Genomic DNA, 22,608 nt, shown 5'->3' on the forward strand with positions numbered 1-22,608 from the left:
GTGATCAGGCTTATGATCAGGATTATGAACAGAGAAGAAGAGGACTTTTTAAATACAGAAAACTGTAGAATTCCCTCCAGTGAATCTTTTATGCACTATATACAATCTCATTTATTTAAAATTCTTTCTATTCTACCATTTCCCTTTCAAGAGGAAAATGATTGGAAAGATGTATTTTATTCTCTGAAGTCTTTATTTCCTTTATTAGTGTATTTTGCTTATCAACATCAGCTGTTCTAACACTTAGAGAACAATCTGAAGCATCGCAGAATGAATACATGAAGTGAAAATACTTCCTAAGAAGAGCAGAATTTCCCATCTGAATACATCCCCCATTCCCACTGACAAACTGTACCTACACTTAGGTATGGGTATCCTTGCCTAAATTCCCAAATTCCTAAATGCAATGGACTTATTTTCCCCCCCACTTCCTTTAGCACTACTACATATGAGACGAAGTGCAGCCAATAGTACAGACATCCATGACAACAGCCTGGGGAAAAAGTAAAGCACAGTACTACATTCGGTAGAAACAACAAGGAAAACTGACCTATGCGAGCTGTAATTTGATGAACATAGCATAGCTTTAGTAGTGAAAAGTTGTAGTGGATCCTTACTGACTGCAGATTGTAGAGAATCTCCTGCGCTGCCCCAGTCCTCTTCCCAGCAACAAGTCAGACTTCTTATGGAAACTTCCTTTTCTCCTTAGTCTGTTTGTTGTAAAATTACATTCTGTAGCCTACCTGAAGTGAGAAAAGGAAAACTACAGCAGAGAGAAAGAAGGAAGAAGATTGCCTGCGTGTAAACTGTTTTTTTTTTTTTTTTTCTCCCAAGATTCTTGCAGTAACTGAAATAATTGCTTAGTTTTATGAAATCCAAAAAATACTCCAAGTAACAGTTTATCCCTGGCCTCACAGCAATACTTGAGAAGCACAGGTGAAGAACGAGCCAACTCCCTTGCAACTTCTCCCAGAGTTGCAGCCCTGAATCTTGCACACTGCCTCAAATGAGCTCCTCTTCAATCAAATTCCAAACTGCCTCACATTTGCAGCGTGAAATCACACGGGACTTTTAGGTCAGGATGGCACGTCTGCAAGTCGTACACACAGATATGCTCTTCCTCATTAATTTTCTTTGAAACGCAAATTCCAGAACTAAAAACTGATTTACAGAGAATGAAATTCTACTAAAGACCTGTGATAGATTCATTTATACTTAAAATGGCCTCACCTGTCAGGTTTTAGATGAGATGCAAGTTGCAGTTTTAACTACTTAATTAACTGTTTTTCAGTCTGCATGTTACGGACTATGACTTACTGAGCACCTAATGAATGGGTTGAATTAGGTGACACATTTGAAAAAAGCTTTAGCAAAGGTATTTGTCTGACAATTTTGTACTTCAGGAAAACACTTAGATATCCTTATGCGCATTTGTTAATGCACATCGATTGTTTTAAGTAGAAATTATGTAATATTGAATGTATAGTAGATACTTAAGAGGGGGACAACATATTGATTGCATTTCCATCTCACAAGCATTATAGACAGTGCCTTAAAAGAGCGTTGCCCTTGTAGAAAGACTGATCCAGTTTAAATTAGGATACTCATAACCTGTTCTGGTAGGTAATATTAAAATATCTCCTTGGAAGGACTTTCTCCAGACTTTCCTTATGACTTTGACATGAGGACAAAAGAGACACCTGAATACAGCAAAGCCAGGTACCAGCCTAGCAGCCTGTAAGTATGCCCTTAAACCTCTTCTCAAACAGCCATTGCACCCAGGTTGTCTCCAGGAACATGCTAGGAGATCTTACCTCAGCTCTCTTAGTGACTCAGCAAAGAATGGGAACAGTGGGATGCACGTGGCCTTGAGCACAGTCTCAAATACGATCTCTATCACTTTGAAAAATGTAGCTCCTGAACTCATTCCCATAGAAATAGTGTGCATGTTATTCATGTGCTGATGTGCTTATTACAAATGTGCTTGGAATTCGTATAAGCAAAAATAATGCAGACTGTGTCCCTTGGATTTGACAATCTGTAGAAGAAAAATAAGGTTTAACTAGAGATGTATCTTTCTGAGAAGAGAATGATGGATAGAGCCACTTTATTTACCCTGACAGAAATATCTTTGTTGATTAGCTTTGTGTTTGCAAAAGAAAAGGAACAGTGAGTATCTAGATTTATAAACGCGAAGTGAAATATTGCTTTTTACGCTGGAATGTATAATTTCATAGATTATGAATTTTGTTTAATGACTGACAGCAAAACTGATATTTTGGTGTTTAGCATTTCAGTGATTTATGGTCTTGTCAGCAAAGTTTTAATATGCTTTATGCCCACAGATGTTTTTACTATTGTGACATGCTGTACAAAGTCACAGTGGTCAAAGGCCCTCTGGTGCTTTTCATGGTCTGCGGCAGAGAGGTCGGAGTTCTGCTTAGCAGAGCTGAATGAATTTTTGTCATTAGCTTGTGAAGTTTCTTATGGTTAATCCCTGTTGGCAAAGACACCCGTGCTTCCAGAGGTGTCTAGAGGAGAAAGATTATTTTAAATAAAAGGAAAAAAAAAAGAAAAACAGTAGGAAAATCACTACACCACCTTTTCAAACAAAGAAATAAATATGTATGGTCCTGGCTTAATCGTACCTAATCTGAGGTTAAATTGTTCCAGCTAAATGGAAAGAGCTTTAATTAGAAAAAAAAAATACATCCAAATGTCTCATCAAAATTATTTCCCCAATAGAAAAATCTCTCGCTATATAAAAGAAACAAGCAGAATTGGAATAAGTGGGTTTTATGGGGTTCATGAATATTTCATAATATTCATACCTACTGACAGTAATGTTTTGCTCTCCAAATGGTTTGGGGTCCATCAGGGTGGTGTGGAGGAACCCTCATCCACAGCAATGCTGTATAATAGGAAAACATCTGTACAATCTCTTGGCGCATATTTCTGTCAGACCTGAATAAAATTAAACATCAAAGCACTCTCAGTTCTCAAAAGCAGCATTCGCTAGATCCCAGGACTCCTATTCTAAAAGCAAAATATCTGGTCCTTGTTTTTTTTGTTTATTTTAAGGCTTATTTTTAACCTTCTACTCCATTCACTTCATTTTGAAAGTTGTGCTCGCTACCTATGGCTGTTTTTGTCTGAGTACTTTTGTCTCATCCTAGGCCTAAGAAAGCAGAAGAGAGTTGTGATATCATGTTGTTATGTGGCAAACCACGGGTAATATCGTTAGCTTGGTACCTGATTGGGAAATTATATCTTTCTTCTGCCTTTCTTTAAACTGTTCTTCAGTCATCGGTTTCACTTTTCGCTTGACAGACCCTATTTTCAGTCTAACTGAGCTCATTGAATTGCAAAGGAAACTAATGAGTACCAGCACTGCAACACTCCCACAGATCAACTCTTCCACCTGGATGCCTCACTGCCACACAAAACCCTCACACAACTCTGCTGGATTCGCTGAACAACAGCAACATATCAGAACAACAATCAACAGAATTTAAAAAGCTCTTCCCTCATAAGTAGGTGAGAAAGCAAAATAAGCAAAGCAGTGTTCAAAAAGTTGAGAGTGTATAGGAAAAGAAGTTAGAGTACCTTTAAAACCTGCCTGACTGCTATATTCTTTTGTTGGTGTGGCTGCTAGGAAGCAAACAAAGTCAAATGAGTGACACCACCATTTTTTCCCTTTCTGAATTGGGGGATAACATCAAAAGGACATTCACAAAAAATAACAGGGATGAGTATCACGACATACCTAACATACACTGCTTCTTCCAGGTGTAGGAAGCATCAGCAGGTCTGACTGCTGCATCTCTGCAAATTCCTGGTAATTTCACATTCCTTTCCAGATGGGAAGACTACACTAAAACACAGTTAGGTCTAAGGCTATGTGAGAAATCAGCTCTTCTGAGATGAAGCGTATAAAAAGTCGATGGCTTGGGGATATTTCAAGTAGGGTCACATCTGGCCATGCCTGGTTTGCAATTAGCTGTGTGTGTTAACAGTAGTTTGCAGGAAGAAAAACAGTTCTTGCTTCAAAAATGGGGTTTTGAGCTGATTGCTTAAGAACACGGTTACAGAGAAGCAATACTGTGAAATAAGAACTTCTCTGCTCTTTACTGCCCTGTCATTATAATTAACTTCACCATTTATATTTATAAAAAGGAAAAACAAGAAGGTAAGTTTAAATTTAGCTGGGAAGAACAGATGAGCCTTAACAAAAAAAAAAAAAAATACTATGAGTGGTCAAACACACAGCAACAGATTTCAGCTCAAGTAGAATATGAACAAACTCCCATATGGTAGCATGAGCAATCGTGACCAAAACAACAGCATATATCTTGCAAATGGAATAACAAACAGTTACGTTTTACCAAAAAAACAAACAAAAAAGGCAAAAGCAACATCAAGGAAAAAAAAAACAACAAACTAGCAAAACTTCAGTGTTTTATTTGCATTTTAAAAAATAACTGTTTACCTTGACATCGAGCAACAGCAATTGCTGGGTTACTAAGCATAAAATGGCCTTCACCAACTTGATTCCAGGAATCACAATCAGCTTATATTCTTATTTTCTGTAGGATACTGTTCATTAAACAAATTGTGCAAATTGTTTTGTAGGCTTCACTCCATGCAGATCCAAGGATATTACTGAATTGGAATTCAGAGAAAATAAGCTAGATTTGAAAAAGGTGTTAACAAAATAAATCCAGACACTTTCTCTGAATGACTATCATACGTATCACTCACTGCCTGGACTTCTATAGAGATATCTGCTGCTTCTGCAGAACGTAGCACTCTGGGTGCTCTGGGTTAGCTGTCCAACCACAGAGGGTTTGCAAAGCAGGGAGTTCCAGTGCAATAAGCTCAGAGCAGAATACCTGATTGCTTGCATAAGGTCTAATTGGTTGGACACCCCTAGAGAAGATACCTTTACTTCTCGTATGCAGAAGGGGAGTGGGAGGGCTGCCTGCTGCCAAAAAGCTCGCTTACCTACAGTGTCTTTATAGTTTTCAGTACAAGTGCATTTATACTCCAACGTTAAGCTTAGTGCACAGTAAATGAGATGACTATGACATTTATTTCTTACGACTGTTAACTTTTCCGATTTTCATGTTACAGTAAATAAACACTACTGTAATTTAAAATAAAGCTTAAAAAAGCAAAAGCACTTATGTGATGTTCCATTGCCAACAGAAAAGCCTCTACAGTTTCGGTGCATTTTCCCAAGAAACTTCTACACTGCTTGCCAGGTGGCATATCTGACCTCAGAGTCTCTTCCCAAACAGCCTGCTGTTGCTAATGCAGTACAAATTCAAATTACTCCTTCTACAGAAAGAGGTTGAATCAACATTCAGACAAGGTACAACACCTACATTTGTTCTATATTAATTACACTTCTGCCTCGTTCAGTATTTTACATCTGGCTCAAAGCCATCAAAAAGTCAGCTGTACAGAGCATCAGCGTGCTAACTCAAGATGCACATAGAACAGTCTCAGACACTGACTCAAGCTCCTACCTGTCAAATATCACACAACCCATCTCTCTCTTATAAAAGCATAAGATCAGTTCTTGTAATTATGTAGCAAAAATTGCTAGGTTGCTTTAGAATTATCTTACAGTACGTTTATCTATTCGTCAATATGTTAAAAATAGCTAACTCCATATTTTTTTTCCTCTCTTACCCTTACCCTGTATGAGACACCATAGGGAATTTCTTAAGTGCACACAATCAATAGAAAACCACGTCTTTAGTTTGTACTGGTATTCTACATCTAAATTCAGAATGAGGAGCTGCATACCCTCACCAAACAATGGTAACACCATCCGTAGTTAATATTTAGAGCTTTTTCTTTCCATATCTCAAAGAATGTTGCAAAGACATAAGTAGTATTAGTATGCTCACTTTGCAGCTAGACACAGAATTCTCATGTTTGGGTCCAGTGCTACATGAATACTATTAAGTGTAGCTGGATAGCAGACAATCACTTGTCTTAAATAGAAATACATACCATACACCGCATGTACCAGGAAGGACAGCTTCAATGAAGCCAGAAATCACAGTGTGTGTGTGGTGTTTCCATCATGGAGCTCTGGGTAAGAGCTTTATGAGCTCAAATTGACTGTGCACAGGTGGTTTGTTAGTAGCCTCATAAGGTGTCAGTGTTTTTCCAGTGGTACTGCACAGACAGAAGATGGCTATAGAATTGATAATTGCAGCAGAAAGGGAGCAACAGTACTATAAGTCAGCTGGTCAAACTCCTCCTTCATCTTACAAATTGCATTTAAACTGTTGGCAATGACTATTAACATCAAGAAATGACCCCTGCTGAGAATTTATGCCAGACATTGAATAAGTGGGTTCATAATAACCATAGAATCTCCTCCTTTGATTTCCTCGATCAGTAACTTCTGAAGTCGAACACAAGAAGACTGCATGCAACAGTTTTTGAAGTTGTTAATGCTTACTCGCTATCAATGTTTTTCTTCCTCTCCCATCTCTTTTTAATACCCTAAAGGTCATTTTAAACAGCATAATAAGGAGAATTCTAAAGTGTATGTTTTTCTTTCTACCTACCACAAACTGCCATATAGTAGATGTGATTTAGAAAAAAAAAAAATCAGGCTCTTTGCCAGTAATGAACTGTAAAGAATATCTGGACATGCACAACACATGCAAATCCACCTCTAGCAAATAATCTGGTGATGGTGAATCTCAGTTCGCTCAGATTTTGATTTGTGGCCAATCACTCCTGACCTCTAAAAAAGAGCAAGCATTCCTACAATTTAAGCTTTTTAAACATTCACTTATTGCTTCCTCTGTAATATTAGATTTGAATACAGTCTAAATTCCACTATAGATAAGATATATAGTTAGATCCACGAGCTCCATGCAGTTTCTGTATGGATCAATCTATCTATCTACCTACTATCTGTCTATACGTATTAATGATTCACAGTATCAAGATCTACCTGACTGCCAATCAATAGAGATACTTAATGTTAGAGCCACTGTTAATAAAAGAGTTCAGTCTCCGAAATTCATTGTTCTGTTTTGGAGATCACACAATCTGTCTGATAAGTGGCCTGATGCTTTCACTGTCCTGAGGTCCATAGTATTAAAACTGTGCTGCAGTATACAGTTGCAGGAAGCACACCAGACTGCTATACTCTCCCAGGTGTGCACAGTATTACCTTGAAATGCCAACAAATCACCAGAGACAGTGGTATTGAGTCACTGTTCACTACTCCCATTCTCTGTGACCACTTTTTAATTAATAAGAAAATAATGCAGGCGTGTGCTTTTGATGTGTCAGCACAGCTGAGACGACTCCCTGGTTTGATTTTCAGCGTGACTGCAAATTTTCCATGTCAGAACTGGAAAAGCTCCTTCTCTGTTGCACCAGCACTGAGATAAATTTGCCCTTCTGGTTCTATGTAAGCAGCAGGGCAAATCACCAAATTTGTAAGACCTTAAAAATCAAGTGCAATCTTTATACCAGCAATATTTTTCTCATGACAGAAAATCGTAATGCTGCTAGTAGAAAATATCCACTAAAAATCACAGCAGTGATTACTGTCTGATGCTGGAGAAGCTCAGATCTGTTCTTATGTTCTTTATAAGAAGTCTAAACAGTCTGCTAAAACTTTTTTTAAAGCATATCAACTGAGAAAATGCAAAAACAGTTTTGTTTGTTACTCTAAGTGACTTTGAAAATGCACATTTTTCTGTCTTATACCATAGAAGTAACTAGATAGGTGAAATAAGTCAGTAAAAAAACCCACAAAACTTAGAGCTTCTTGCAGTATGCAATAGGCTGCATAACTGTATTCTTTATAATTGTAAAGTCTATCAACTTAAGCTTTTTGGTTTGTTTGTTCATTACCTGTCTACTTCCCAAGAGAATTTCAGAAATCAGTGTATAATTATAATCAGCAGTTATTTTATGAGGTCTACAAGACCACCCTGAACTAGATGACTTTTCCTTTTTCAGTCGCAAGCCTTTTTATACCACTAGTAATTTCTCTAAGAGGTCAATCTTACAAATTCAGATAATGAATAGCAATCTCCATTCCACTGCTTTACCAATTGATGAACATATCTTATATGATGTGATTTTTCAAGTGCAATTACTTCCATTTCTGCTGTTATTTTTATCTGAAGTGAGAATCATTTTGTCTCTGGTGATAGCAAAGGTACACCAGCTGTACTTCCTAAAAAAAAAGGAAAGAGAAACACACAAAAAAAATTCCAGACAAAAAAACAAACTCTCAAAAGCAGAACAAGAAGTGCTGATATTTCTTCGTTAATTCTGTGATCAATTTATCTTCCTTTGCATTATTTTCCTTGTCATTTGAAGGGTGCATGCAGTTCACTACTAAGTCAAGGCGAAGTTGAAGGAATATTTTTATAGGAATTTTCAAAATTATTTATACTTGCATCGAATCAGAGTACGTTTAAAGGAAGTACTTGGATCACTCACAGTTTCAATTTGATTTTACATTTTAGTTCACATTTTTCTACCTTAATCATTGGCCGGAATGTAATAAACAGTGCTAAAATAAAATGAATACTTCAAGTGTTCATAGAATCATTTAGGTTGGAAAAGATCTCTGAGATCATCTAGTTTTAACATCCATCTACCACCAATACTGCCCACTAAACCATGACCTTACTACCACATCTCCAGTGGATTCACCACACCCCTGTGCAACCTGTTCCAATGCATCTCCACTCTTTCAGAGAAGTTCTTCCTAATATCCAACCTGAACCTTCCCTGGTGCAACTTGAGGCCATTCTCTCTTACACCATCACTGTCATCAGGGACAAAAGCCAACGCTCACCTTGCCATAACCTCCTTTCTGGTTGTTGTAGAAGGCAATAAGGTATCCCCTGAGACTTCTCCAAATTAAACAATCCCAGTTCCCTCAGCCATTCCCCATCAGACTTGTGCTCAAGTCTCCTCACCAGCTTCAATGCCCTTCCCTGGACACACTCCAGGGCCCCTATATTTTTTTTTTTTTAGTGAGAGGCCTAACACTAAACACATACTCAAGGTGCAGCCTCACCTGAGTACAGATCACCTCCTGCTCCTTCTGGCTGCAATATTGCTGATACGAGCCAGGATGCCACTGGCCTTCTTGGCCACCCAAGCACATTGCTGGCTCATGTTGAGCCAACCATCAACCAATACCCCCAGCTTCTTTTCCTCTATGCAGTCTTCCAGCCACTCTGTTCCAAGCCTGTAGTGTTGCCTGGAGTTGTTGTGGTCAAAGTGCAGGACCCAGCACTTGGTCTTGTTTAACTTCATCCCACCAGCCTCAGCCCAGCAATCAGCCTGTGCAGATCCCTCTGTAGGGCCTTCCTATTCCCAGGCATATCGACAATTCCACCCAACTTCACGTCGTCTGCAAACTTACTGAGGATGCACTCAATCCCCTCATCCACATCATCAAGCAAGATATTAAACAGTATGGGTCCCAATACCTGGGAAACCACTCATGACTGGTCACCAGCTGGATTTAATTCCATTCACCACCACTCTCTGGGCCCAGCCCTCCAGCCAGTTCTTTATCCAGCAAAAAAGTCTGTCTGTCCATGCCAATTTATGCTTTGAGACAAGCGGGACCCCTCCGTAGCCATCAGGCTGGGTACTGATGGCCCATTGTGAAGATAGCAGAAGACCTTCACTGAAGATCTCACATTACAACGAAAGATATCAGTTACAGTGCTAAATACAACCGTACATCCCTGCTTTTCTTTATGAATATGTAGTTTATACAGTGACACTGATTACACTCCATAAACCAGACAAGTGGAACATTCCCAATTTAATGATGGGAAGCACGTGGAAACCTTTTTCTTTAAATCATCATTATTATTATTATTTTCACTTGAAGATGCAATGAGCTAGCACTCTGAATAGTGGACAAAATACAACAGATGGGCACTGAAAAAAAAAAAAGAGGTGAGCATAGTACAAGGTTGTGGGTTTGGAATGCTAGGAACCAAAGCACTGGCATGGTGTTTTGTGACAGCATAGCTCCTCCCAGTCACTAGCATGACGTAGAAATAGAATACAGAGCACATAGCTGTGCATCCCTCAGCAACCAGAGGCAGAAGCTGGAATCCCAGTAGCTGAAGAAAGATTATAAACAGAGCTCTTTACGAGCCACCATTCTACCTGTCACACTTAAACAAAAGCGTGGCGCAGCTGTGCAGTGGAAGGTGAGATGCCAGGATTTCAGGTGTTACTTGGATCGGATGGGGATGTTAAGTGGAAGGTCAATGGAGAAACAAAAGCCATTCAAGCATTTCTGGCACTTCACAGAGCAAGTGAGATTTACAAATGGGGTAAAGGAGAACTATGTGCAGCACAGCACTTGTAATTTCCCCTCCCCCCCCCAAATACTTACAGGTAGTTTTCTCTCAACTTCTAATCCCTCTGGAAAGGGAAGCTCATTTAACTTTGTGTATCTGCATTTAGCATAGTGCATACTAAAGTACAACCATGCCACAAACACAAATATTAATGAAATTGTGCAAGTACAGACTTAAAATCAGATTGGTTGAAAAAACAGTTAAAAGAAATTCCTAGAAAAAGGCATGAGGTAAGTAAAACCAGTGTATTATAAACATCACCTGCTCTGTGTAAGCACAGTGCAGCTGGTGAGATTTGCTCATAGTGTGCATTCCTACCAAGATTCTATGATTATCTCTAATTAAAGAAACATTTTTTTACATTAAAAGATTCCCATGATCGTATTATTCACCTCTCTCAGTTCACTCTGTACAAAAAAAGCTGCTGGACTGGAAACATCCATCATTTACTTAAACAAAAAACCTACAAGGTGTGTGTTAAAATGAGATAAAACACGCCCCACTAGTCTCAAATGGTCCAATAAAAGGACTATCTTACAATACCACACTCTCGGAAATGTCTTATTGTGATAATGAAATGGCACCAAAGTTCATTTTATTATAGGAAAGCTGTTTTCATCAGCATACTGCATGACCGTAAGCAAAAAAGAAACCCAGCCTTCCTATTATTCTGAGGTACAAGCAGAGAAACACCCACTTAACGATTTAACATGAATTAAATAACGCAATGTGATAATATGTGATAGTGAAAAAGTGCATAATCATCAGCACATTGCAGCGTACCAGGAAGACACCAATTGCTCTGCCAATTTCCAGTAAAATTCTACACAGGAGACTGACACTCTTCTGTATTAGTAACATTTGCAATAGCATGAAAGGAGAAAAAGTAATCAGTATTTTTCTGTATATCTGCAAGTCTTTTTCCCTAGATCCATTCTACTGTTTATATTGAATTCTTTCTACTGGACAATTACCGTCATTATTGATAGCAAGTTTTCTTATCACATGTAGTGTAAGAAGACCTAGAGAATCAAAATGTATTCCCTGTCTAGATTGTCATAATTTAGAAGCTTGGAAAGCAAGGAATCGCTGCAAGACAGGAAAAAGTTATGACATGTATGATCTTGAATATTTCCAGTCATACATCAGAGCATGCACCAAGGGCACTTGCCCATACAGCAGTGGTGGAACCTGGCACTGAAGGCATCACTTGTTCCATTTCTCATGGAAATGGGGACTCCTTAAAAGCAGCGGCAGCAAGGCTGCCACATTATTCCTTCCTCTTCCTTTCTTCTCTGGAGGGTGGCTAAAGCTGAGAGACTGATGTTCCAGTCCAATTCTATCACGGCTGCCATAGATTACTTCTTAAATCTTTGTTTCAGTTTTACAATGAAATGGGAAGAAATAATTTCTCACTTTTGTAAAACGTTTTCCTTCCAATGAAATCCTAGAAATGAAAGGACTTAAATTGCCAGCACTTCTACCTGGGGAGAGAAGAAAATCTGAGTACTTTGGAGATGCAATAAAGGCCATCTTCAGCTTCTGTCCTTCAAACAGTAAAAAGGCTGAGAGGAACAAAAAGAAAAAAAAAAAAAAGAAAAAAGATTTCTGAACACACTCCAGTGCAGCATTTGAAATCGAAGTAAGAAGCAGCGACTCGTAGCTAGGAATTTTCACTACCAAGTTTTATCTTTTCCCTCACTGTCTTCATTCTGACATAGATCATCAGTAGGCACACTGCTCTGTTTTGATGGTGAACATGAAGATAATCAAAGAAATTGGCTGTTCAGTTGTTGCTACAGTATTTCACAAGACTTTTCAGTGGAATATGAATCTTCTTCAGAATAGTACAAGAGTACCAATAAATGAAGAATAAGGTGAAGATGTATATAATATATATTGCTTATATATTGCTTTAGACTGCAACGTTTCTCAAGGTAATCAACATTTAATTGGAGTTAGTACACTTTCTAGCTTTTTCTTTTCTATTATGCAGTTTTGCTCCTACATTTAAAGTTACACACTTACTGGTTTTTAATTGCAACTCTTGCTTTTGCCCTGTATCTTTACATAAATGCATAATTGGACTAAACCTGTAGCATCCCTGTGGTGGGACAGCTGAGCTACTTTGTTAATGCACTGACACTCAACACTGTAGGCCTGCATCTTAAGAAAACCTCTCTTATGCCTTGGAAATAACACAAGTAATAGAAACTAGAAATTTTGGAACTCAAAGGCAGTAGAAGTATCCACCTACCTATGGACCATCGCTTTAAGTTTGTGGAAGAATTGTGTAGTTAGCATATTAGCTTGTGATAACAACTCCACACAGAGTCTTTCATTGAGGCATGAATTTGAAGGTTGCTTGAATTTGGGAATAAAACCAAATATCTTCGTTATCCCAAGCACTACATTCCCTGAATGCCTTAGCACTTGAGACAGAAAAGAAAGCAGAGCAGAGCAGTCCATTTCAAAGACGAGGCCCTTCTCTCTCTTAAAGAAAATAGTGGTGAAAAGAAATTACAGCAAGATGACTCTGCGGCTGTATTTTAAGGGAATCCACAGACCAACTGGAACACTTACAGTACTGATTTTTTTTTCCATTCACAGATTCCTTTCAGAATTGTAAAGAGAGCTATTGGGCATTAATGTATGCATGTAGATTTCATGGGGCTCCCTAACCAGCTGTCATGAAACAGCAGTGTCATTTTTGAATAAGGGAAATAGGGACTCCAGTGGTCATTTCAAGTGCCATCGAACTGCTTGACAAAAGGTATCTACGTGGTACAACGTCAGATGACATTTTACTGCCACTCATATTTCATGTCTGAATTTGTTGTAGTAGAGCAAGATTCCTAAAAACTCCTCAGATGCACTGTAAGTTGTAAATTCCTACTGCACTGTAAACAGGATGTGTTGTTTACAGCTGTTTAGATGCACTAAATATTTGTGGATTTGCTTCCTCAGCTCTAGCAGGAACTTACTGGTCATAACTCCCTGCCTTGTTCAATAACTTCCAGTAATTATCATGAAGAAAATGCGATAAATTTATGTAATAGACTGCCCCTTTGCTGTAATATACAATGAGAAGCAATCAATGCTCTTTACAATAAAGGCGAAGAAATACAGCTGTGCTTTATTTTATAGCTTTGGCAATGCAGCTTCAGAAACCACCAGAGGGAGTGCAGGGAGCTGGAGCCCAGCTGGAGAAGCATTGCCCAAGGCTGGCGCTGTACTAAGTGGCAACACAACACCAGTTGTGTATACTCCTTAGTAGGCTATTTTATTTGTTCACCCATCCAGCAAACACAGCCATGAATTGCTGCTCTTATTTCAAATGCTTGGAAACAAGGGCGATGTATGAATCTCATAAATAACCATCAGACTTAACCTTTGGCAAAATATTTACAAAAAAAAAGGAAGATGATAGCAAAACAGCGACTTCTGCGATTACCAACAACAAACTTGGAAAACAGAATAGCTATGTGTAATCATGGTTTTAATACACAGCTTTCCTATAACTTAAATCAAAGAGCATTTCTGAGGCCTTTCTAGTTATGCTTAAAGTATAATTACACGCTACATATCTCAGAAAGTAAATGAAAGCCTTTTCTTGGTGATTTGTTATACATCTCTTTTTTGCCTGTGGCTAAGTGAAGGCCAGGCCTCTAAAGAGTTTCAAGTATAATGCACAGTGAATATAAAACAGTCCATTAATTGGGATAATAGGTCCCGGCATGTAATTGCATTGCTAAGGTACTATGGATAGCTGCTGAGTGAAATGGTATTTATTCAAGGTTGTTAGTCACCCGTGGATAACTTTATTTGTTCACTGATGCTTAAATAAATGCACCATCCATCAGTAAGAATACTTAGGAAAAAAATTATAGCAAAAATCATTATCACGTCTCAAATTATAAAAAGAAACAGTATATAAAAATTGCTGAACGGTAGTACAGTAAAGCCATGTCATGCTGCAATTTGCTTGTTTTTCCTGCAGCGGATGGTAAAATATTGTTGAAGAATCAAAGCTAAACAGAAAGTTCTCCAACTTACGATATTTCTCCTAATCACTGAATACACTAATTATACTTTTTTTTTAAATAAGTAATTCTCTAAGTGTTGTAGAAAATAGTCTAAATAAGAGAAAAATGTGTTCAAATTGTACTTGCACACTATCTGAAAAAAAGTAGATAATTAACAGTGCTGTGTTATATAAGGCAGCATATTTTGTTCATGTCATCACTTTGTTATCTTGCAGTGATCACTAAAACCAGACAAAATCATGAAAAGTAAATCAAACATACAATAGTAACACAGGTATTTTGCTTGATCACAGACCATCCTAAAGAAAGCTTCAACAAGACAGAAAACATCTACAAAGAATTCCCACTGATACTGCCAGTAGCTCAGCTCAGAACACCTTCACATCTCATACACAAAAAGGAAGAAGTTATTTACCATCTGATTTTCAGATAGAAGGGAATGTGGCTGCACTCTATCTTTAGCTAGATATGCACACTCCTATTATTTTGAAAACCCTATCCTCAAGATCTTATCTTGTCATACGTTCCTTCTGAACAGAACTGACTAATATCTAATATACAAGGGATACAAGTTTCTAAACAAGGTTAGAAGGAAATTAATGCCTTAATTGAAATAACACTGCCTATTACAGCAGAAAATACTTTAATCTTTCATTTTTTTCTATCCTAAGTAGTATGACTGGGATCATGACATTTGTTCTCTTGGGTTCACAAGTACATCTCTTTTGAAAGAGCTATTCTCAGCATTTTAGACATATACAAAATCTTTCTTGAATTCAGAAGAATAGTAAAAGCTTTCTTTGCTCTACGAGATGGCTTTGGCCATGTCTGATCTTTACATCTCCCACCACTGCACAGACACTGCAGTGAGAATTCCCAGCTCACAGAAAGGTTTAGTAGTTGCAACTAAATACAATGCCCATCAGTGCAACCTGATCCTGCCAACACCGAGTCCTACCACCAATTTTAAATATACAAGATATTGCAAATAAGTAACTCATGCATTAAATTAAATGCAGCTATATTAAGAGAAATAGAACATAGCAGTAATGTATTTTCCTTAAGATTCACATTTGAGGACTTCAGGAAGGTATGAAGTTTTGTCATAGCCAGTAATAATACGTGACTGAACAACAGTAAGTTGAAAAAAAAATCTCTCCAGTCCTCTACCGAAGTCTGTCTGGGCTCAAAGCAAAATGTGCAGCTCTTCCTCTGAATTCCACTGTCCATATGTGGGCTCTCAATCTCACCGCATGTTACTTCACTTTCACCTGTCTAGACCAAATATTTGCAGGTTCATCAACTACACTTCTGAATATCCTTCTATTTTACCCCCTGATACTTCCGTTTTTATTAGACGAGCAAGTATTGAATTTGCAGAAGTCTGCCCCTAATGGTTATTCTCTATGAAGAGGTCTATAAAATAAGTTCTATTTCATATTAAATGTCCTTTTGGACACCTCAGCCTTTATTGCTGCTACACAAGCTTTTAAACACTACATCTGCCAATAAGTATGTATGGAACATTTCTTTCTGACTATCACCTAATGCAATACCTAGTCCAACTTCACTTGTGTATTTTTTTCTCTGGCCCCATATATCATTAAACACTTAGCTCTATTGCATTTAATTTTCCACCTTCCTGTCCATTCATTTAATTTATCAAAATTACACTGCAAAGCAACTACAACAATCTGCTGTTTAAACAATCTTTTTAGTGCAGTAGAACCTGAAATATTTATTACCTTACACGCTTAGCTTAAACTAAATCAATAATTAAAATACTAAGCAGAACTATTCCAACAGAGAAATCAAAAATGCTGGTCTTAAATATCCCTCAAAATGTATTCGATCTGTTTTCATGCATTTTATTCTTGTTACTTAAGCACCCATCTCATATTCAGCAAGATTATACCAAAAATTGTGTGAAATTTCAGTCAAAAGAAATAAGCTTCCTCAAAATTGAGGAATATATCCTTCTCTTTTTCCACTCACATTTAGAGAATTAATTTAGTTGCTTAATATGACTCTCCTTTCAGAAGTCCTTGCTGACTCAAGCTCTTCAAGATGTAGTTTCCTGAATGTATCTTTTTGGCGTCTGTAAAATTAATAGTTTTTTGCTAACATTCTGAAAGTATCACATTTATTAGGGTTCTAATTTTGAAACTGTTGATGTATTCTCGCAATTCATGAACGGTAAGCAAATTTACTTTTCAACCTCCTGGAGAATTTTGTATCAAAGACACATTGAAAATAATAATATTATCAACAGTTTATTTTTACTGTGAAATATAAAGTCTGTTTCTATACTACACACTTCTATACTGCACCCACCACTTGAAAGAATGCCATAAGGAGAACACTAATTAACACAACTAACATTAAATGTTTTTTCACCTTTTCAACACAGTTTTCTGGCTTACACATATTGTACTACGTTTGACAGAGCCCCAAATTCCTGCATATGAATTAACACCTATAGCGATACCTTCCAAGATCCCTTGGAAAGGCATGGTGCTCAAAGCATCCTAAATGCTGAAGGTCTTACACTTCCATTTTACATTCCTGCCAGTATTTAAGTACTTATTTGAGTGTCTCCTTCCTTGCGTTCCACCCATGGTTTTATTTATGAAAACAGACTGTATGCTTCTGCTTTCAATAAACTAAACACGTTCTGTTACGTAATACACTTTCACTTCTCATGTGATAGGTTCTCTGTTTTGTTAACCACTGTAATTACATTTCCTTCTATTCTAATTCATAGTCATTTCTCTTGAAAAATTTGTCAGTTTGTACTGACTCATTCCTCACTATTTATTTCTCTTTGAAATACTTCATGTGATCTTTATACTCACCTTAAAAACTAACAAAAAGCACAAAAAACCAATATGTCAAACAACAAGAGAAGAACTAAATTACCAGAGGAGTCTAGATCAGCTACCATTCACAACCATGTAATCAATTAATACATGGATGTTATAATTAATATACAGGAAAGTTAGGTTAAACAGGTTATCGTGTTAAAGAAAAACGGATAGAAAGCTTACTCTTGTCCTTGTCTTAGGCTCGCTGAGAAGATTCCAAAAGGAGCAATCTCCAAAAGAGAACCTTCCCCAGTGGCAGTCAGCTCTTAAATGGGATCGAAGAGGTGGAGCCAGGCTTCACCCCTTCCGGTAGCACAGGAGAATTGTCTTCACCTGTGCTCCCAGGGCTGAGTTATGCTTGCCTCAGGTGGTCTATACTACTCGATACGCTTGTTACTTATGGGTTCGGAATTTAGGATGAGGTGCACTTTGTATAATCAACGTTGCTCTAGGCATCAGCTTATGTATGGCTTTTGAATCCAGTAAAGCAAACTGTACAATCATCTGCAAAAAAGAATCTCCTTACAGAATTTATTTCACCTTTTTTTTAGTCACAGTGTACAACCGGTAAGCTTGAAATTCTCCATGAATGTAAAAACTGCTGTCATAGTAGAATTTGGATCATTCTCCCTTTTTATCGTTTCTATTCATTTTCTCTACTTTTGCCCAACTATCCTGCAGCAATACTAGCTGTCAAAAAACTGAAGACAAAGCAATAAGTGTGTTTTATTGTTACACAGACGTATAAATGTTATTGTCAAAGGTAGTTAAATGTTCTTTAAATATCCTTCTTTTTTTCCCCCTTTATTATTCTTTTTCAAGATGGTAACACAACCAATACTATCAGGTTTATAGTGAGAAGAATGAATGAAGGACTGTTATTAGAAAATTGCCTAAATTTAATATGTGACAGGCACACGGGAGGAAGGAAAAGTAGATGTTAAAAGTTTTGTTAATTTACTTACCCAACTCAGTGAAAAACTATTTATTCTATATTTTGGGAAAATACATTTATAGACAACTCAAGGTCAGATGTAAGGCTTTAAAATGGTGAAATTTGGAAAGAGAAATGTATATGCTCATTACAACTGTATTCAGTGATGAAGCAGATATTTGTTCTAAACACCAGTGAATAAATTAGCTTATAATAAGAATCTTCAGAAGTGAATTCACATCATAGAAGAACCATTCTCTCTATAGAATGCTACACCCATATCTTAAAATCTCAGCACTTTTAATTATTTGCCATTTATGTGTATACTAAGAAAATATAGGAGAAAAACAAACACATTTCAGTTCCTATTGTATGAAATTGTAGTCCTTTATGGTCCATTCCCTTTGAAGAATTTCCTATTTAGCATAAAATATAGCAAGCATAATTGCAAATGGAAAAGGCGAGTTCGTAAAAGAACACAGCTATACTATTGCACAGTACTGCTAAGTTACTCAATGAAGTTGGCTATTTCTGAAACAGAATGACAAAGTAATTAAGACTTCTTCTCCCCCCTCTCTATTGTATTGCAATAAAGAACATGCTGAGTACGTATTACTAAAATCTGTTAGACTACTTCCTGTTATAAGGAATCTTTATAAAAAATAAAATTGTCTCATCAAAAACAATCAACCCTGAAATCACGTGTAGCTTTTAACCCAGAAGACCCTGGCTCACAGCTCCTGGCTCTTCCGTAATTTGCATGAGCACAAAACACATAAAATCATTCCCCTACCTTTCCAAAAACACAGCTGACATCAGTAATCACAAAGGAAGAAAAGGCTCAAGTAAAAGCGAGCAATACGTTCAATCATGAAGGGAATTTTCATTCATTTGCATATAATTTTCACATTTAATGCTCCAAAATGGAGTCTACCCTTTGATGGGGTAAAACCACTTTGTATTTTTTGAAACTTGGTAAGGAAATAACTCAAAGGAAGGAAACGTTTTCCTACAGCGATGCTTTTAAGAAGTCATTCATACAATTTCAGAATTCAAATATATGACATACCCCTGATCCTCATTTTCAGGTTTGCTCATTATAGTGGGGGTTTTCCATGTCCATATAGCCCAGAATTTCTAAGCATCCTATGAGATACTAAAATTCAGCTGAAGACTGCAATAAAAACTAATCTTACCCCCTAGACTAATACTCTAAAGATAATGCCTTTTCTATCGCTATCTTGCTCCAATTTTCATAACAAAGGGTGTTTTGTTTTTTTTTTCAGTATAAAGGGAATAATTCAATGTAGAGTTTTTAAGCATCAAACTTAAGTCCAGCTGTTAGCACAGGAAGACACTTGCATGACACTTCATCAAGATTTATGTGTGTGTATACATACAGATATATATATCTCTACATACACTTCTGAGTGTAGAAAGCACGTGGATATGAAGGTTGCTGAGGTTTCACTCACAGGTTGTAAGGACCATCTTCTGCTTCCTCTATTGCTACGTGTAGTTAGCAAGATAATCCTGCTGAGCAAGAGATGGTTCTTTGTTAGCAGCAAAAAATACAGGTAAATGTTAAAGCACTGCAGCTGACTTTGCTAATGATTTTCAGTCATTTAGTACAACTGCTCTGGTTGTTTTTTTGTTTTCTTTTGTTCTTTTTTTTTTTTTTTTTTTTTAAGGAAGTCAGTCACATCTCTTCCACAGAACACTGCTCCAAATAAAAAATAATATTTGAGATCTTGGAAGTTACTGATATTATGTAGTAACATTTTTTTTCTATGAACGGATGTCAGATATGTGTGCAATAATGGACTTCAATTGCTTTGTTAGGTATAAAATACTAAGATGCAGTATTTCTCGTTTCAAACAAAATTTCCTCTACTTGACAAGACAGCAAAATAATTACAGTGGAAAAAAAGAGTGTACAGAACCCTTTTAGTTTAATAAACCCTTCATACATCAATTGAGTTTACCATACACACGTCATCCTGTATACAAAATGCAATCAAGTGTCACATTGCGGACTTCTAACCACTTAATTTGAGTTGAACATCAGTGCAGCTGAATGCCAGGTTCCAGCTCCAGATGCATGCATGCACACATGAGGCATTAACCCGCTGCCCTCTGCACAACCCACCCTCATCCCCACTGTCACACGCAGGCAGGGTGCACAGGTGGGGATTTGTGTTTGTGTTGTTTCTGACTTTTTCTTGACCAATGAAGATACCAGTGGATCCACCCCAACATTGTTCAAAAACCCAAGGAACGAAAACTGGCTGCAAGCCCCATTGCCTATACTTCCCTCTGTTACTTCAGTGAACAATAGCGTAAGACAGCACAGAGACTTGACCTAGTAGCACAAGCTAAGCAGGAATCTCTTAAAAGGCAGAGGAACATCACTGAGCTGATGTCTCGGACACCTGAGATAACGTGCCTTTTGTTCTTTTTATGTTGCTGATTTCTAGATTTCAATTATTTTCTCAGCATATGTAATCATAACAGCATATAAAGAAGTGAAGAGTATACTATATACTTCTGTCCTGTCTTGAACAAAATGAGAAAATGCAGGAGTGCAAAAAGAAATTACTTGTAAACTTATTTGTAGTAGAAATGTTAAGAGTCACTGGGATTCTTGTTCAACTGTTAACAAAAAATTACAAACACTCTAAAAATCAGAAATACAGTTTAGTCAGTTAGAGGCTACACGTAAAAAAATACCCATCAGCTATAGAAGAGAATTTAGGCTGGAAGCAGAATAAATGCAATATTCTGGGTGCTGGCAAGAAGTACATGAGAGCAAGCAGCACACTGAAAGGATTCCAATTTTAGCTACTGGATTTGAGTGAAGCCCATGTAGCTGGGAGAATCCATCACACGTGAGTGGGCCCACTGTGGTGCAGGGATGCCAGTAACACAGTAGGCCAGTTAGGGGAGTGACTCTGATGGGGACAGGTAACAGGAAGGTTGGCTTCTGTATAGGCCAAGTGAACTGATATCTGCTCTTATCCTTTGATATAAGGGGACATAAGAACAGTGCAAGGTCCTCCCATCAAGTTACTGTTCCCCTTTCTTTACCTGACAGATGTAATCGCAGAGCTGAGCAAGCTAAAAACACAGCCTAATAAGAATGAGTATCAAACAACCATTGAAAATTATGTATTTCTGCTGCATTACATATAATGAATCATCACTAAAAGTGAACGTGGGTTTTGTTATTTTTTTTTTCCTTCTTTTAATGATAGAGAAAAAGAGATACAAACCTGACATAAAAGCACACTGCATGTTTTCCCGTTGTCATAACTAACAGTTTGGGAATGAAATCTGTGCTCACCTGCAGCACTACAGCTCTCCTGATGGCAACCCACTGGAACCTCTGAAGTCTTTTCAAGTCTCTGCTGGCCTACACCAGAATGCACAGCTCACTCTGAATCACTGATAATGCTTCTGGCTGTCTTAAGTAATAGTCAGCTACTGGTTAGCTAAGAAGTTTGCATCACTAAGTGTGGATTTAGAGAAATCTGTCAGGTATGTTTCAATAATTAAGGAGCTGCCTAGATGGGCCAAATGGGTTTTGATTAGTGTGGTACTAGTAGCTGCTCACATTTTAGAAGTATAAGGTATAGGCCACGTTTTAAGAAAAAAAATCCTATTTCTCACAAATTTTCCCTCGAATAGAAAAGAAATCACAGAGGAGGTCTGTGAATTATCACATGCTTTGGATATAAGCATTAGGGGCTTTCTTTTCATTGAAAACTGGAAACCATCTCTTCTTCCCTAAAACACTTGGACTGTTCATACCAATACCAATAAATCACCTGCAGCTTTGTACTTTCTCTCTGAATGTCTGCAGAAACTTCTTGAAAAGTCTGAGTAGCAATCTAAGTGCAGCAATGTAATTACAGCACTTTTTTCTCGCCATGATATACTCTTCTCTCATAGAACTGCAATATGCACTTGAACAAATTGTTTGTAAGAACTGATGTGAGTTTTATTATAGAATGCTTTTCACATGACTATGAAAGGGTTGCTAATTTGTTTGGTTTTGCTTCTTTTTTTTTTTTTTAATATAAAAGTATAAAAACATTTCAAGTATTTAATCTCACGGTAGTCTTCAAGGTAACAACGAATTAGCTCTATTTTATGGATGGCAAACACAAATACAAAAAAGATAATCAATTTGGTCTTGGTTCTCACAGAAAACTAATGGCAGGACCTGAATTCAGGCTCTCAAACTTGTAGCCTATTGAGCCCGTCAGTTTTGTCTTTTGGATGGCAGCATAACTAAAAGACATCAAAAAGAAGGCAATGCAAACCAAATTCCAAAAGGAAAAGTACATTATACTTTGAAGAAGGGTGTG

The 22,608-nt window shown here is 37.4% G+C and overlaps 1 long non-coding RNA gene across 1 annotated transcript; it reads right to left on the reverse strand.

Annotated features, from left to right (window-relative positions):
* Positions 1–200: 200 nt before the first annotated feature.
* LOC149915978 (uncharacterized) lies at positions 201–17,616 on the reverse strand. Its single transcript, XR_016471225.1, has 3 exons — positions 17,488–17,616; positions 2,832–2,964; positions 201–743 (listed from the first exon to the last, which is right to left on the reverse strand). It is a non-coding gene; the product is annotated as an uncharacterized LOC149915978 (long non-coding RNA).
* Between the last annotated feature and the right edge of the window lie 4,992 nt (positions 17,617–22,608).

The sequence above is a fragment of the Phasianus colchicus genome, chromosome 14 (genome assembly GCF_987193195.1).
Source record: "Phasianus colchicus chromosome 14, bPhaCol1.hap1.1, whole genome shotgun sequence".
Taxonomy (NCBI): domain Eukaryota; kingdom Metazoa; phylum Chordata; class Aves; order Galliformes; family Phasianidae; genus Phasianus; species Phasianus colchicus.